At 34.0% G+C, this 15401-nt stretch overlaps 1 protein-coding gene across 1 annotated transcript in view; it reads left to right on the top strand.

The window, feature by feature from the left end:
• Positions 1 to 15401, top strand: part of lsm7 (LSM7 homolog, U6 small nuclear RNA and mRNA degradation associated) — a 233169-nt gene that overhangs the window by 193320 nt on the left and 24448 nt on the right. The gene's annotated exons all lie outside the window — the stretch shown is intronic.

The following is a 15401-nucleotide window of genomic DNA, read 5'->3' as shown; positions in this document are numbered from 1 at the left end:
GCCGCATGTGGCTTTTCGGATTGGCGCATAGGGTAAATTATGCTCAGTCATTTTTGGAACCGTCTTTTGCTTAGGAGGGTTGCAGGGGGTGCTGGAGGCTATCCCAGCTGACTTCGGGTCCGAGGCAGGGGGAAGCTATGGCTCATGAGCCACATGTGGCTCTTTGGATGGGTGCATAGGGTGATTGGGTAAATTATATTCAGTCATTTTTGGAACGGATTTCTCCTTACAAGGGTCGTGGGGGGTGCTGGAGGCTATTCCAGATGACTTCGGGTCTGAGGCAGGGGAGCTATGGCTCATGAGCCATATGTGGCTTTTTTGGATGGGTGCCTAGGGTGATTGGGTCAATTATATTCAGTCATTTTTGGAACCGTCTTTTGCTTAGGAGGGTCGCAGGGGGTGCCAGAGCCTATCCCAGCTGACTTTGGGTTCGAGGCAGGGGGAACTATGGCTCATGAGCCGCGTGTGGCTTTTTTTGATGGGATCATAGGGTCATTGGGTAGATTATATTCTTATAAATCTTATATCCATGTATAAATATTGACTTCCAATCCACTTCAATCTATTTTATTGTGTTTAGGGATTATCAGGTTTAGAGTGGTCTACTCTTAGTGTCAGTGTCAAATTTACACTTGCTTTTCAAATAGGTTGCTAGTCTATTTACTGCAGACCTTGTGACTGACACATCTTTGTGGTTTGTTGCCACAAGTGTTGATAGGAAATTAGCACCGAAAAGGGGAGGCCATCTGGGTGGTATATTGGTGAGGACAGCTGAACACAATCAAATGTTGCTACCTTTTGGCCTGTAATTAACATAAATTGTCCAAAAAATAGTTTTTTGCAGAAGTTTTAATCAATTCTGCAACTATAATAATCTTCGTTTTCGATCCAGGAGGTTTTAACATGATAATTTCTTTATTTTATGCTTAAAGAACACCCAGATGTCCCGAAATGGTGTTGACAAATTCAAAAAGGAAGTCATGTGAGCAGTACAACCAGGAAATGTGTCCGTAGTGGTCTAGTTTGTCATCCCCAGGAAAGTAAAATATGAGTGCCGACTTTCTGTTTTAGAATCAAATTCAAATGAAGAGTATAGATGTATATTACATTTCCTGATTTCCCCCCTTTTAAATAAAAAAATGTCATTTTTAATCCATTTTCTCTGTGTTTTTAGTACAAAAATCCTTTTGTAAAATCTAAAAATACATTAAAAAAGCTAAAATAAACATTGTTTTAGATCGATACAAAAATGAATATTCAGGGATTTTAATCCAGTTCATTTAATCCATTTAAAAAAAATATCAAAATATTATATCTAAAATGGCCCGGCCCACAAAATATGAGTGCCGACATTCTGTTTTAGGATCAAATTAAAATGAAGAGTATAGATGTATATTAAATTTCCTGATTTTTCCCCTTTTAAATCAATAATTATCATTTTTCAATCGATTTTTTCTAAAATATAAAAATATATAAAAAAGGTAAAATAAACATTGACATTCTGTTTTAGGATCAAATTAAAATGAAGAGTATAGAGCAAGGGTGTCAGACTCAGGTTTTAGCTTTTTTTAAAATATATTTTTAGATTTTACAAAATGATTTTTGAACTAAAAACAGAAAAATGGATTAAAAAATTACAAATATTGATTCAGGAAATTGAATATACATCTATACTATAGATGTACATTAAATTTCCAGATTTTCCCACTTTTAAATAAATAATAGTAATTTTTTAAATCGTTTTTTAAAACTAAAAATGCAGAAAAACATGGATGAAAAAATGACAATTGTTGATTTAAAAAGGGAAAAAAATCAGGAAATTTAATACACATCTATACTCTTCATTTGAATTTGATCCTAAAACAAAAAGTCGGCACTCATCATTGACTTTCCCGGGCCATACAAAATGATGCTGCGGGCCAGATTTGGCCCCCAGGCCGCCACTTTGACACATGTGCACTAGAAAACTGTACAATTTGCCATTATCACATTAGAGTATGCTATTTGTTGGAATAGATTTGACATGCATACGTCATGTTTTGGAAACTACATTGTTAAAACTATCATGTTATGAATCCACATAGAAGTTCATTGGAAATCTAATTGTATTTTTAGATACTTAACCCAATAAGAACGATATATTTGGACATTCTGTTATCTGAAAAGACTTGCTGTTTGCTTTTTTTGTTGCATTCTGAGAATTTTTCCAAGTATTCACATTAACGTCATCACTTAATGGAAGCAACTGATTAACAACATATGTCAACTTTCAAAGACAAACATCAAGTACATCCTGACAATAAAAATACTTCTCCCAGCAATGCTATCTCCGGAAATCCAATTGCGCTGTTTTCCGCTTGCTGGATTTAGATCATACCGACTCCCGCTGGGAACCAAAAAGTTTTATGGCTGTAATTACACAACTTTCCTGACTTAACTTTCCTTTTTTTGTTGTTTTTTTTGGGTTTTTTGGAATTTTATTACACCAACAAAACTTTTTTTTGCCCATCTTGGCTTCGTCAGAGGATATTGAGGGAAAATTTACAAGTTGATCTAATGTCCGATAACGGTCCATTGTCTAAAACAAAGAATGTGTGACCATTAGTGAACATGTGTATGTGTTTTGTTTATGTGTAAGTAAACAATGAGAAGATTTTTGGACTCCAATTCGACTCAGCTTGTTGTCCTCAAAGCTGGAATTTGAGAAAACTAGCTAATTTTTAGTGGTGGTTTCTATGTGGAATAGTTTTTTAATCTTTGACTAAACCGACTTACATTATAGCGCAAGGGTGTCAAACTTGGGTTGTTTCGCAGGGCATTTTTAGATATAATATTTAGATATTTTTTTATATAAATGGATTAAAAGAACTGGATTAAATTCACTGAATATTCAGTTTTTTTATAGATCTAAAACAATGTGTATATATACATATATACACATACATATATTTATATATACATATATACACATACATATATTTATATATACATATATACATACATACATATATTTATATATACATATATACACATACATATATTTATATATACATATATACATACATACATATATTTATATATACATATATTGCCAATTTTTAATATATTTATAGATTTTACAAAAATATTTTTTAACTAAAAACATCTATACTCTTTATTTGAATTTGATCCTAAAACAAAAAGTCGTGATTAACTTCCCCGGCCCACACAAAACTCTGCGACGGGCCAGATTTGGCCCCCGAGCCACCACTTTGACAACACATGCTCTATAGCATTCTATCCAATTTTAAGGCCCAAACCAGAATCACCCTTTCACTGTCTATCCCAAGCACCCCTCCCAGCACACACTTTGTTTACACGTATGTAAACACTCACACACAGACCCACCATATGTCGACCTAAGGTAAATACGCCTTGACGAGAAGTCTGCCTCCACCAACCAAAAAGTTTTTTTTCTCCCCCAATGGCGGTCAAATGGAAGTTTTGTTTACACTGAATTCAAGAGAAGAGGCTGAGCAAACACGCAATTGGACCATGTGCTAGCAAGACACACTTGTATTGTCATTTTTAATGGGTTTATCCCATTAAAAGATGGTATTAGTCACACTTGTTTTTGGGCGTATTGGTGTCGAGTCATTGACAAAAGCTGTTTTTTTTTGTATGTGGACTAGACGGTATTGTTATGTTGGAAAAGGAACAAAATGAAGAGATGGTTTGTGGTAGAACACAATGTTTCTCATTAATATTATTAGACCGTTAACTAGTTCTGAGGTCATTTCAGTTGAATCCATGTGTGGCCATTTGAAGTTATTATTCTTCTAAGGCATTTTTCAAATCGAGACGGATTAGGACCACAGAACTTCCAAATTTCCACATGAACAAGCGCAGCAGTGACAGGGAACAAGAATCTGGCTTAAAGCAAGAGAAACCATTGACAAAACCAAGACAGAATGCCATATTTGAACTGTTGTTATGGAAAAAATACAGTTTGTGTTTTTTACTCTGGGTTATGTGTGTCAAAGTGGAGGCTCGGGGGCCAAATCTGGCCCGGCACATCATTTTATGCGGTCCGAGAAAGTAAATCATGAGTGCTGACTTTCTGTTTTAGGATCAAATTAAAACGAAAAGTATAGATGTATATTAAATGTCATCATTTTCCCCCTTTAAATCAATAATTGTCATTTTTTAATCAATTTTTTCTGTTTTTAGTTCAAAAATCATTTTGTAAAATCTAAAAAATATATTTAAAAAAAGCTAAAATAAACATTGTTTTAGATCTATAAAAAACTGAATATTCGGGGATTTTAATCCAGTTCTTTTAATCCATTAATTAAAAAAAATCTAATATATATATATACATATATATATATATATATATATATATATATATATATATATATATATATATATATATATATATATATATATATATATATATATATATATATATATATATATATATATATATATATATATATATATATATATATATATATATATATATGTATATATAAATATATGTATGTATGTATATATATGTATATATAAATATATGTATGTATGTATATATATGTATATATAAATATATGGATGTGTAAATATATATATATATATATATATATATATATATATATATATATATATATATATATATATATATATATATATATATATATATATATATATATATATATATATTTACACATCCATATATTTATATATACATATATATACATACATACATATATTTATATATACATATATATATATATATATATATATATATATATATATATATATATATATATATATATATATATATATATATATATATATATATATATATATATATATATATATATATATATATATATATATATATATATATATATATATATATATATATATATATATATATATATATATATATATATATATATATATATATATATATATATATATATATATATATATATATATATATATATATATATATATATATATATATATATATATATATATATATATATATATATATATATATATATATATATATATATATATATATATATATATATATATATACATACATACATACATATATATATATATATATATATATATATATATATATATATATATATATATATATATATATATATACATACATACATATATTGCCAATCTATTCTTTGGCAGGTGCGACTTATAGTCCAACTAAGACGGCACACACAGAAACAAAAAGTATTTCATGTTCTGTTTCCATGTCTTTGCATACCTATGAAGATGTTCTAGACTTCTACACCGTAAGTGCATTCTTGTGGTTTTTCTGACAGTAGAGAGACCACCGGTGCTAGTGGAGGTTTCCAGAGTATGTTTGGCCCATCGGGGGAAGCAATCTCACTGCCAAATCATTTCCAACACAGTTTCTCAGCAGGAGGAGATTAATGACCAGGATTAGTCATACTGTACTGCTTGCCCAGTGGGGCGGTGGGGTGAACCGGTGCAGATTTAGGTCACATCATCCCAGAAACATCCAGGTGGAAGGAAAAAGTCAAATAAATGAATGGAAGATGAGAACACAAGATTTTGTGGTGCTTTAAAGTCCCCCAAATTCGAATGCAGTTTGCATTTTAACAGTCAATAGATTTCCTGTTTGTCAGTTTATCACTGTACTATGTCTGGGCAGAGGTTCATTTTAGGTCACTGCTTAAGGACAGTCTGGGTTGATGGGGACCAGGTTTTTGCTTTTTATGGTTTTATGACCTTTGAACAACGTCCCATGATTGTCTCACAAAGTTTTAGACTTGATTGGCAAGATGTCATGCAAAAAATCAAAGGATTATTTGCTTTTTTTGGTGGCTTTTTTCCAAGAATTCTACACTTAGTGTACTTGAAATCAAGCTCATGACACTGATGATGATGTTTTCTACAAAACTTTATCCCTAAAATCTGGTTTGCAACATTTTTCTATCCTGATTTTAGCACACGACACATTAAAAGGGATTATTTTACAAGAAATTGCTGATAATAACCAAAAGTTTTATCTTAAAATACGGATAAACGTTCTTTTCTTTCGATTAAAGTCAGTCCCATGTGAGTGTTCTGTTCAGGCAGATTAAGTGTCCTTCTATTACACATTCTCCATGTAGAGCAAGGGTATCATACTCGATAGTTTTTTTTATTATAAATGGATTAAAAGAACTGGATTAAAAGCCCTGAATATTCAGTTTTTTATAGATATATAACAATGTTTATTTTAGCATTTTTTTATATATATTTTTAGATTTTACAAAATTATTTTTGAACTAAAAACATAGACAATTTGGATTAAAAAAATACAACTATTGATTTTAAAAGGGTTGAAAATGAGGAAATTTAATATACATCTATACTCTTCATTTTAATTTGATCCTAAAACAGAAAGTCAACTCGATTTCATGTGGGTTGGACCATTTTAGATATAATATTTAGATTTTTTTTTTTATTAATGGATTAAAAGAACTGGATTAAAATCCCTAAATATTCAATTTTTTAATAGATCTAAAACAATGTTTATTTTAGCTTTTTTTTAAATATATTTTTAGATTTGACAAAATAATTTTTGAACTAAAAACTGAAAATTTGGATTAAAAAAATGACAATTATTGATTTAAAAGGGGGAAAAATCAGGAAATTTAATATACATCTATACTCTTCATTTTAATTTCATCCTAAAACAGAAAGTCGGCACTCATGATTGACTTTCCCGGGCCACACAAAATAATACGACGGGCCAAATTTGGCCCCCGGGCCACAACTTTGACACTAGTTTTTAGTCATTTTAAATTTTGGCAAAGGACTTTGGGAAAACAAAACCCAGACAATAGAACCAGCTGCTCATTTATTCGTCTACACTTTTGCCATTTGCCTATTTCTGTCCTTGGCACTTTTATTTTTTTCATCAATTGCCTGCAGCAAAGAGAAATATGTAGCCCCACCTTACCTGCTCATCAGAGGTTGACTTCATCAAAAACGGGCCTTGCACAGCTGTGCTGTTTTAGTGATGCAGCGAGACTGGAATGCGCAACTTCAAAGTATAACCAGAACGCAGAATGGCAGTGTTTGGGGGGCGGAGTGTTGTTGAATATGTGATCTCATAAAACAGTGTACAAACAGATTGTGCATTTATTCTCGGATAGGCAGCAAAGTGTTAAGAGATACCGTATTTTCTCGCATATAAGCCGTATTTGTCACTCAAAAAAATGAACTGAATCGAGGGTATGGCTTATATGCGCACAAATTAGACTTGACATGCACGAAATAGGTAAGGCAAGACAATGAAGCCGTATATTGCACAAAACATGAAAAAAAGTCACATATTTTGTGTATTTGTGTACCATGTGTGATGATTTTTCTTAAGATTTTCCCTTCAAAGTAACATATTTGTACTCCCTATTAAAACTATCAATATGGAGGTGAAAATTGTGGATCAAGGGGAGGCTTATACGAGGGAAAATGCTAAATTCAACCGTTTTAAGGCAATTTTAAGGGTATGGCTTATACGTGGAGGTGGCTAATATACGAGAAAATACAGTACAAAGTAATACATTTGTACTCCCGATTAAAACCATCAATATGGAGGTGAAAATTGAGGATTAAGGGGCGGCTTATACGAGAGAAATTGCAAAATCTAACCATTTTAAGGCAATTTTAAGGGTACGCCTTTACGCAGAGGTGGCTAATATACGAGAAAATACAGTACAAAGTAACACATTTGTACTCCCGATTAAAACCATCAATATGGAGGTGGAAATTGTGGATCAAGGGGCGGCTTATACGAGGGAAATTGCAAAATTTAACCATTTTAAGGCAATTTTAAGGGTATGGCTTAAATGCGGAGGTGGCTAATATACGAGAAAATACAGTACAAAGTAATACATTTGTACTCCCTATTAAAACCATCAATATGGAAGTGAAAATTGTGGATCAAGGGGCGGCTTATACGAGGGAAATTGCAAAATGCAACCATTTTAAGGCGGCTAATTCTCCATAAATGCTACTGAAGAGAAATGACCATTAAAACATACACAGTGTTAAGACTGGTGAAAGCTAACGTGGCTAATGTGACTCCATGAGTTTCAGTGGCCCAAAAATGGAAAGTTTCTGGCGCTTTGTTTTCACCTAAAAAAGCTTTGTTACTGCAAACTAGAATGAGGTCGAAAGCGGTCAGATGAGAATTAAAGCAAAGAAAGACATAGCGAGATGCCAAGAGAGCGGAAAGAATCCACCGACTTCTTGCTAACAGTTTGAGAGCCTAATGGCTTTCAGATGTGATTTTTTTTCTTCAAAAAAAAGGGGGCATTTTCCAAGGCGCATAAAACATTCCCTTGAACAGGAATCTACTCATGACAGTGTGAAAATTTAACACCAACTAAATGTCATTGGTGTTAAACGCGATTTGGCTTTTACTTTGACGGGGTGAGGTTTGTATTTTTTTACGAAACGTCTTTGATTTGTGGCCGTTTTTCGGACTTTGATGTCTTCTTTTTTTTTTTTTTTTTTTGGAGGAACCCGGTGCAACCGAGCTGGGTGGGGGTAGTGCTCTCCTCTATTTCCTGTCCAGACCTTGGGGGTGCTGGGACTTGGAAAGGGGTGAGGTCATCGTTTACTCCATGTGTAAAGTCGAATCCGAGCCATGGAGAGGAAACGTATTGGCGAGAGATTTTTTTTGCCACATGCGCATCACATCTGTCCAACAGCAGGATTTGCTTGGGCCATTACTGTACTCTCTCCTATGTCCATATTCAGGAGTACCGTATTTTCACGACTATAAGGCGCACTTAAAAGTCTTACATTTTCTCCAATATAGACAGTGCGCCTTATAATCCAGTGCGCCTTATATATGTAAAAAACAGAAAACCAAAAACGAAAAACTACCACTTTTGGATATTAAAAAAACACAAACGCCTGAACTGAAACAATACTGTTAAATATGCAGATGCTATCTTAGTTTACAAAATCTTCCATCATATAGCTCCTCCCCCCACTGCAAGATTTTATACAAAAAAATCCAAAACATCAACAATGGCTGGCTCTAGAGGTGACTGTAAAGTAGTGAGTGCTTCATACCTGGAAGTCAATAACAATTACCGTATTTTCACCACTATAAGGCGCACTTAAAAGTCTTCAATTTTCTCCAAAATAGACAGTGGGTCTTATAATCCAGTGCGCCTTATATATGGAAAAAAAACAGAAAACGAAAAACCACCACTTTTGGAAATTAAAAAAACACAAATGCCTGAACTGAAACAATACTGTTAAATATGCAAATCAGCCATCTTAGTTTACAAAATCTTCCATCATATAGTTCCTCCCCCACTGCAAGATTTTATACAAAAAATGTCAACAATGGCTGGCTCTAGAGGTGACTGTAAAGTAGTGAGTGCTTCATACCTGGAAGTCAATAGCATTTACTGTATTTTCACCACTATAAGGCGCACTTAAAAGTCTCACATTTTCTCCAAAATAGACAGTGCGCCTTATAGTACAGTGTGCCTTATAATACAGTGCGCCTTATAATACAGTGCGCCTTATAATACAGCGCGCCTTATAATAAAGTGTGCCTTATAATACAGTGCGCCTTATAGTCGTGAAAATACGGTACATTAGCTCACGAGTTCAAGCAGGCTTCCTAATGTCTGCTGTACAATGATGGGAATGGTCACCCATGAGCAGAAAAGGCCTTATCTGGCAACAACACTGACAGTTGGGAATGTGTCACAATGTCCACACATTTTTACATTGTTTTCATGTTCCGTGCATATATGTTAGCAAAAGGGTGGGGTTGCAATGGCTTCCTGGTCATGTTTTTTTTTCTTTTTTCTCCAGTCCATGGTTAAAGAATGCTAAGGTCTACATCCCTAATCTACTCTGGGTCATGAATAAGAGCCGTGAGATTTTAAATAATAAGGATAAAAGTTGTATGAGCTTATGCAATAACTCATTGCAATTTGTTACAGAAAAAGTCTCGACCCCACATGTGTAAAAGTGGCGGCTCGGGGGCCAAATCTGGCCCGCTACATCATTTTATGCGGCCCGGGAAAGTCAATCATAAGTGCCGACATTCTGTTTTAGGATCAAATTAAAATGAAAAGTATAGATTTATATTACATTTCCTGATTTTCCCCCTTTTAAATCAATAATTGTCATTAATCATTTTTTCTGTTTTTAGTCCAAAAATAATTTTGTTAAATCTAAAAATATATTTAAAAAAAACCCAAATAAACATTGTTTTAGATCTATAAAATAAATAACGGAATATTCAGGGATTTTAATGCAGTTCTTTTAATCCATTTATAAAAAGAAATCTAATTATTATATCTAAAATGGTCCAGCCATTTAAAGTGGCAGACATAATGCATAGAATGAACTAATAGAGCTAATTATTAATACCTTAAATAAATAAAAAATCTGTAAAAAAAACATGCAAATACACCACCTGATCTTTACCTTTTGTATCTGGCCAATGTTGTCTTGTAAATAGCTGAAATTCCACTTTTTTAGAATCCCTTATCTCTTCTGGACTTCCAACCTTTTGCTGTGGTTATGAAAGTTGACTGATGCCGCTCAGGAATTTGCCCTACATCACCAGAGAGATGGGGCCTGCAGCTGGAAATCACATGACAAGAATTTGGAAATGACCATAATGAAGATGGACGGCTAGAGTGGGAACTGACAGTGGGAGTTGCATTCCTGAGGTTAGTCTTCTGATTACACTCACGACAGAGATGTTCATTAAATTTTCCATGCGGCATTTAATATCAAAGTAGCTTAAACTTTTTTTGTTATAAGAAATATGATCATATTTTGGTTCAATGTTTCATCGGAATTAAGTTTTCATTCTCTTCTGATGGATCGTAAATATTGGTACAGTACACAAAAAATGTTCTTGTCTAATAATAGCCATGATATAATGATTACAATTTACATACCCAGCATTTTCTCGCATATACGCCATATTGGTTGCCAAAAAATGAGGTCTACCGTATTTTCACGACTATAAGGCGCACCCTCAATGAATGACATTTTTCCATTTATAAGGTGCACTGTATTATAAGACGCACTGTATTATAAGGCGCACTGTCTATTTTGGAGAAAATGTAAGACTTTTAGGTGCGCCTTATAGTCGTGAAAATACGGTAATTGCTATTGACTTCCAGGTATGAAGCACTAACTACACCGTCACCTCTAGAGCCAGCCATTGTTGATGTTTTGGATTTTTTTGGTATAAAATCTTGCAGTGGGGGAGGAGCTATTTGATGGAATATGTTGTAAATTAAAATGGCATCTGCATATTTAACAGTATTGTTTCAGTTCAGGCGTTTGTGTTTTTTTTTAATATCCGACAGTGGTGGTTTTTCGTTTTTGGTTTTCTGTTTTTCCCACATTTAAGGCGCACTGGATTATAAGGCGCACTGTCTATTTTGGAGAAAATTTAAGTGCGCCTTATAGTCGTGAAAATACGTTAATTTAAGGATACGGCTTATATGCGCATAAATTAGACTTGACATGCACGAAACTGCAAAGTGACAAAGACAAAATGCCATAATGCAAAACAATGCAGCCAATATGGAAATTTATTTCAAAAGATAAACAGATACACCATTAAACAAAATGTATTTTGACATCTATGAATGAAATTAAAGCAAAAAACATATCTTCATAAAACATTAAAAAACCAGGAAGTGAGAATTGTGAATCAGAGGCGGCTTATACGAGAGAAATAGTACAATTCAAGTAATTTTAAGGCTAATATGCGAGAAAATATGATAATTTGTCATAACCTGCCATCCCATTCTGTCTTACATGGCTAAGATTTGTTTTTCTACCAAAAAGTTAGAAGAACAAGGCTGAAAGTCCCACTTTTCAATGAGCAGCAGATGCTAGAAACAATGCAAGACAAACATTTCTTGGGTGGAGTGTCTTCATTGCTAAGAGCTTTCCTTTTAAAGCCACTTCAGAGGAAATCTCAACTAGAATGACCGAGTTGACGCAATCTTCTGGGCGTGTTGAAAAAAAAAAATGTTGCACTATGAGAGGGAAGATCTTAAAGAAAGACCATGACGTGGCATCGGTTTGATTTAATAGACTGTCGGCGGAGTTCACGCGAGCTATTAAATGTTACTCAAAGTACACCACAGATTGACTCATCCAGATTAAGTGTTCTTCTATACCACATTCTTTATGTAGAGCAAAGGGTGTCAGACTCGGGTTGGTTCGCGGGCCGCGTTAACGTCAACTTGATTTCATGTGGGACGGAACATTTTAGATAGAATATTTAGATATCTTTTTTGAAAATGGATTAAAAGAACTGGATTAAAAGCCTTGAATATTCAGTTTTTTATAGATCTAAAACAATGTTTATTTTAAGCTTTTTTAAAATATATTTTTAGATTTTACCAAAATATTTTTGACCTAAAAACATAGAAAATTTGGATTAAAAAAATGACAATTATTGATTTAAAAGGGGGAAAATGAGGAAATTTAATATACATCTTTACTCTTCATTTTAATTTGATCCTAAAACAGAAAGTCAACTCAATTTCATGTCGTTAGGACCATTTTAGATATAATATTTAGATATTTTTCTATAAATTGGTTAAAAGAACTGGATTAAAATACCTGAATATTTTAATCGATCTAAAACAATATTTATTTTAGCTTTTTTTAAATATGCTTTTAGATTTTACAAAATGATTTTTTAACTAAAAACACAGAAAAATTGGATTAAAAAATGACAATTATTAATTTAAAAGGGGAAAAAAAATCAGCAAATTTAATATACTATACTCTTCATTTTAATTTGATCCTAAAACAAAAAGTCACCACTCATGATTAACTTTCCCGGGCCACACAAAATAATGCGGCGGGCCAAAATTGGCCCCCGGGCCGCCACTTTGACACCCCGCAGTATTTTGTCATGTCGGAAATCAATGCTAATTCACCTGCTAACCTTCTGTCTGTGTGTTGTATGCGTACATACTATACCGGTGGTCTTAGTGCTGGAATAGTCACACAAAAAAAAAAAACTTTTACGAGTATAAAAGGTCTAGTAAAGCAGGTGTACTTGGGACAAATGGAGGAACAGGATGTACAGCTGACAGATACCCCGCTGCCTAGCTTGATCCACTCATGGTGATCATTACAGGTTTGGATAACAGATGCTGAGATACTTCTTCACCTACCTGCCTATCAGCATTCCAAGTACCTTTTCATGTGTCTCTCCCAAACCCCTCCCCCAACCGCCTCCTTTATTTGGGATGCAGCTGTTCCCATAGGGAAGAAAAAACATACAAGCTCAATATCATCTGGGTGTGTGTGTGAAGAAGTTTCGTTTTCCTGCATTTTTGTGCAAATCCATGAAGCAATTAAACACAAGCAAGTTGAGATTTTGATCAAATAAATCCCAAAAAAAGCTGCTTTTCTCTCTATGCGGGTGATGAGAAACTAGAGTCACGTCCTGTTATCAACACAAACAGATCCTGTTGTTCCACACAAGTGTCTGCGACACATTTGTTTAGGGTCAAACATCGAATGCTGTAAGGTTCGCATATGCCCAAGGGGGGTGTAAGTGTAAGTGCTGGTCTGTGGACCACCCACAAGGGTCTTATACAAACCTTAAAAAAGGGGAAGGGTCTGGTTAAAACATAGAGCAGGATATACGTATGGGTAAGAGTGGAGATCTAAAAGACATGATGAGTCCATTTTCACACTTAGACTGACGAATATACACAAATGGTCCTTTGACACGTTTGTAAACAAACCACATACAATGCGGATGGTAGTTTTTTCAAGGGTTTGTTGGCCAATTCTATAAAAAAACTGAATATTTGGGGCTTTTAATCCAGTTCTTTTAACCAATTTATAAAAAAAAAATCAAATTATTACCGTATGTGTATATGTACCGTATTTTCACGACTATAAGGCGCACCCTCAATGAATGACATTTTTTCCATATATAAGGTGCACTAGAGTATAAGGCGCACCCACAATGAATGACATTTTTTTCCATATATAAGGCGTACTGGATTATAAGGCGCACCCTCAATGAATGCCATTTTTTCCATATATAAGGCGCACTGGATTATAAGGCACACTGTCTATTTTGGAGAAAATTTAAGACTTTTAAGTGCGCCTTATAGTGGTGAAAATAGGGTAATTGCCATTGACTTCCAGGTATGAAGCACTCACTACTTTACAGTCACCTCTAGAGCCAGCCATTGTTGATGTTTTGGATTTTTTTGCATAAAATCTTGCAGTGGGGGAGGAGCTATATGATGTAAGATGTTGTAAACTAAGATGCCTGATCTGCATATTTAACAGTATTGTTTCAGTTCAGGCGTTTGTTTTTTTAATATCCGAAAGTGTTAGTTTTTCGTTTTTGGTTTTCTGTTTTTTTTCCATATATAAGGCGCACTGGATTATAAGGCGCACTGTCTATTTTGGAGAAAATGTAAGACTTTTAAGTGTGCCTTATAGTCGTGAAAATACGGTAACAGATTTTGGGAGTTTGACCATCCCCCATAATTAATAGTGAAGTGAAAAAAAATCAAAGCATCAGCTAGAGAGAAGAAGCCTTGTGTCTGTCTGATGTAGTGACGATAAGAAAACCAACGCCAGGTGTAATACCTCTTCACACTCTTTCATTTGGACTCATTTTCTTCAACCTTTTCCATCAAGTGGACTCATTTAAAGCAAAAAAAAATACAGTCCTTCAATCACTCCTCTGTTTTTGAGCAAACCCGCCCCTCTACCATGCCGATCCAAATATAATACATGTTACGATTAGGTCGGTCATGGAACATAGTTGGACTCAAATGGAGGGAAGCAGACAAATGGCTTGAGTGCTCTAACAAAATAATAACTGAGGTAGGAAAGGATTCAAGAAAATAACAAGGACTTGGCAATAAATAACAAAAATCAAACCTGACATGGAAAACATGAGGAAACGAGTAACATATTAATAATAGTAATAGTAATCGGACATAGGCTTTGTCATTATCATTGACTGGACAAAAGCCTAATTGTCATCATACCCAGAAACTGCATATGACGAAATTGGTAGTGCTTTTCCATAAGGTGCGTTTTTCCCGGCAAAATACCCAAATAAGTGAAAATAATTTCCGACTCGTAATTTACGAGCGGATCACTTACCTATCACTGTCTTACAAAGTCTTACAGTGTCCTATACTGTCAATTATGGAACAAGTTAGATGATCCGACGAAGACGAACAAACACACAGGTTTTAAACAGACATGGGGCTGATTACCAAATCACGAGCAGCTGGTTACAAGAGAAAGGGAAGCCCGGAGAGACCTACCGTATTTTCTAGACTATAAGGCGCACTTAGAAGTCTTAA

Source organism: Stigmatopora nigra, chromosome 5 (genome assembly GCF_051989575.1).
Source record: "Stigmatopora nigra isolate UIUO_SnigA chromosome 5, RoL_Snig_1.1, whole genome shotgun sequence".
Lineage (NCBI taxonomy): Eukaryota > Metazoa > Chordata > Actinopteri > Syngnathiformes > Syngnathidae > Stigmatopora > Stigmatopora nigra.
Note: the sequence above shows the minus strand (reverse complement) of the source record. Positions and strands in the feature narration are given on the sequence as shown.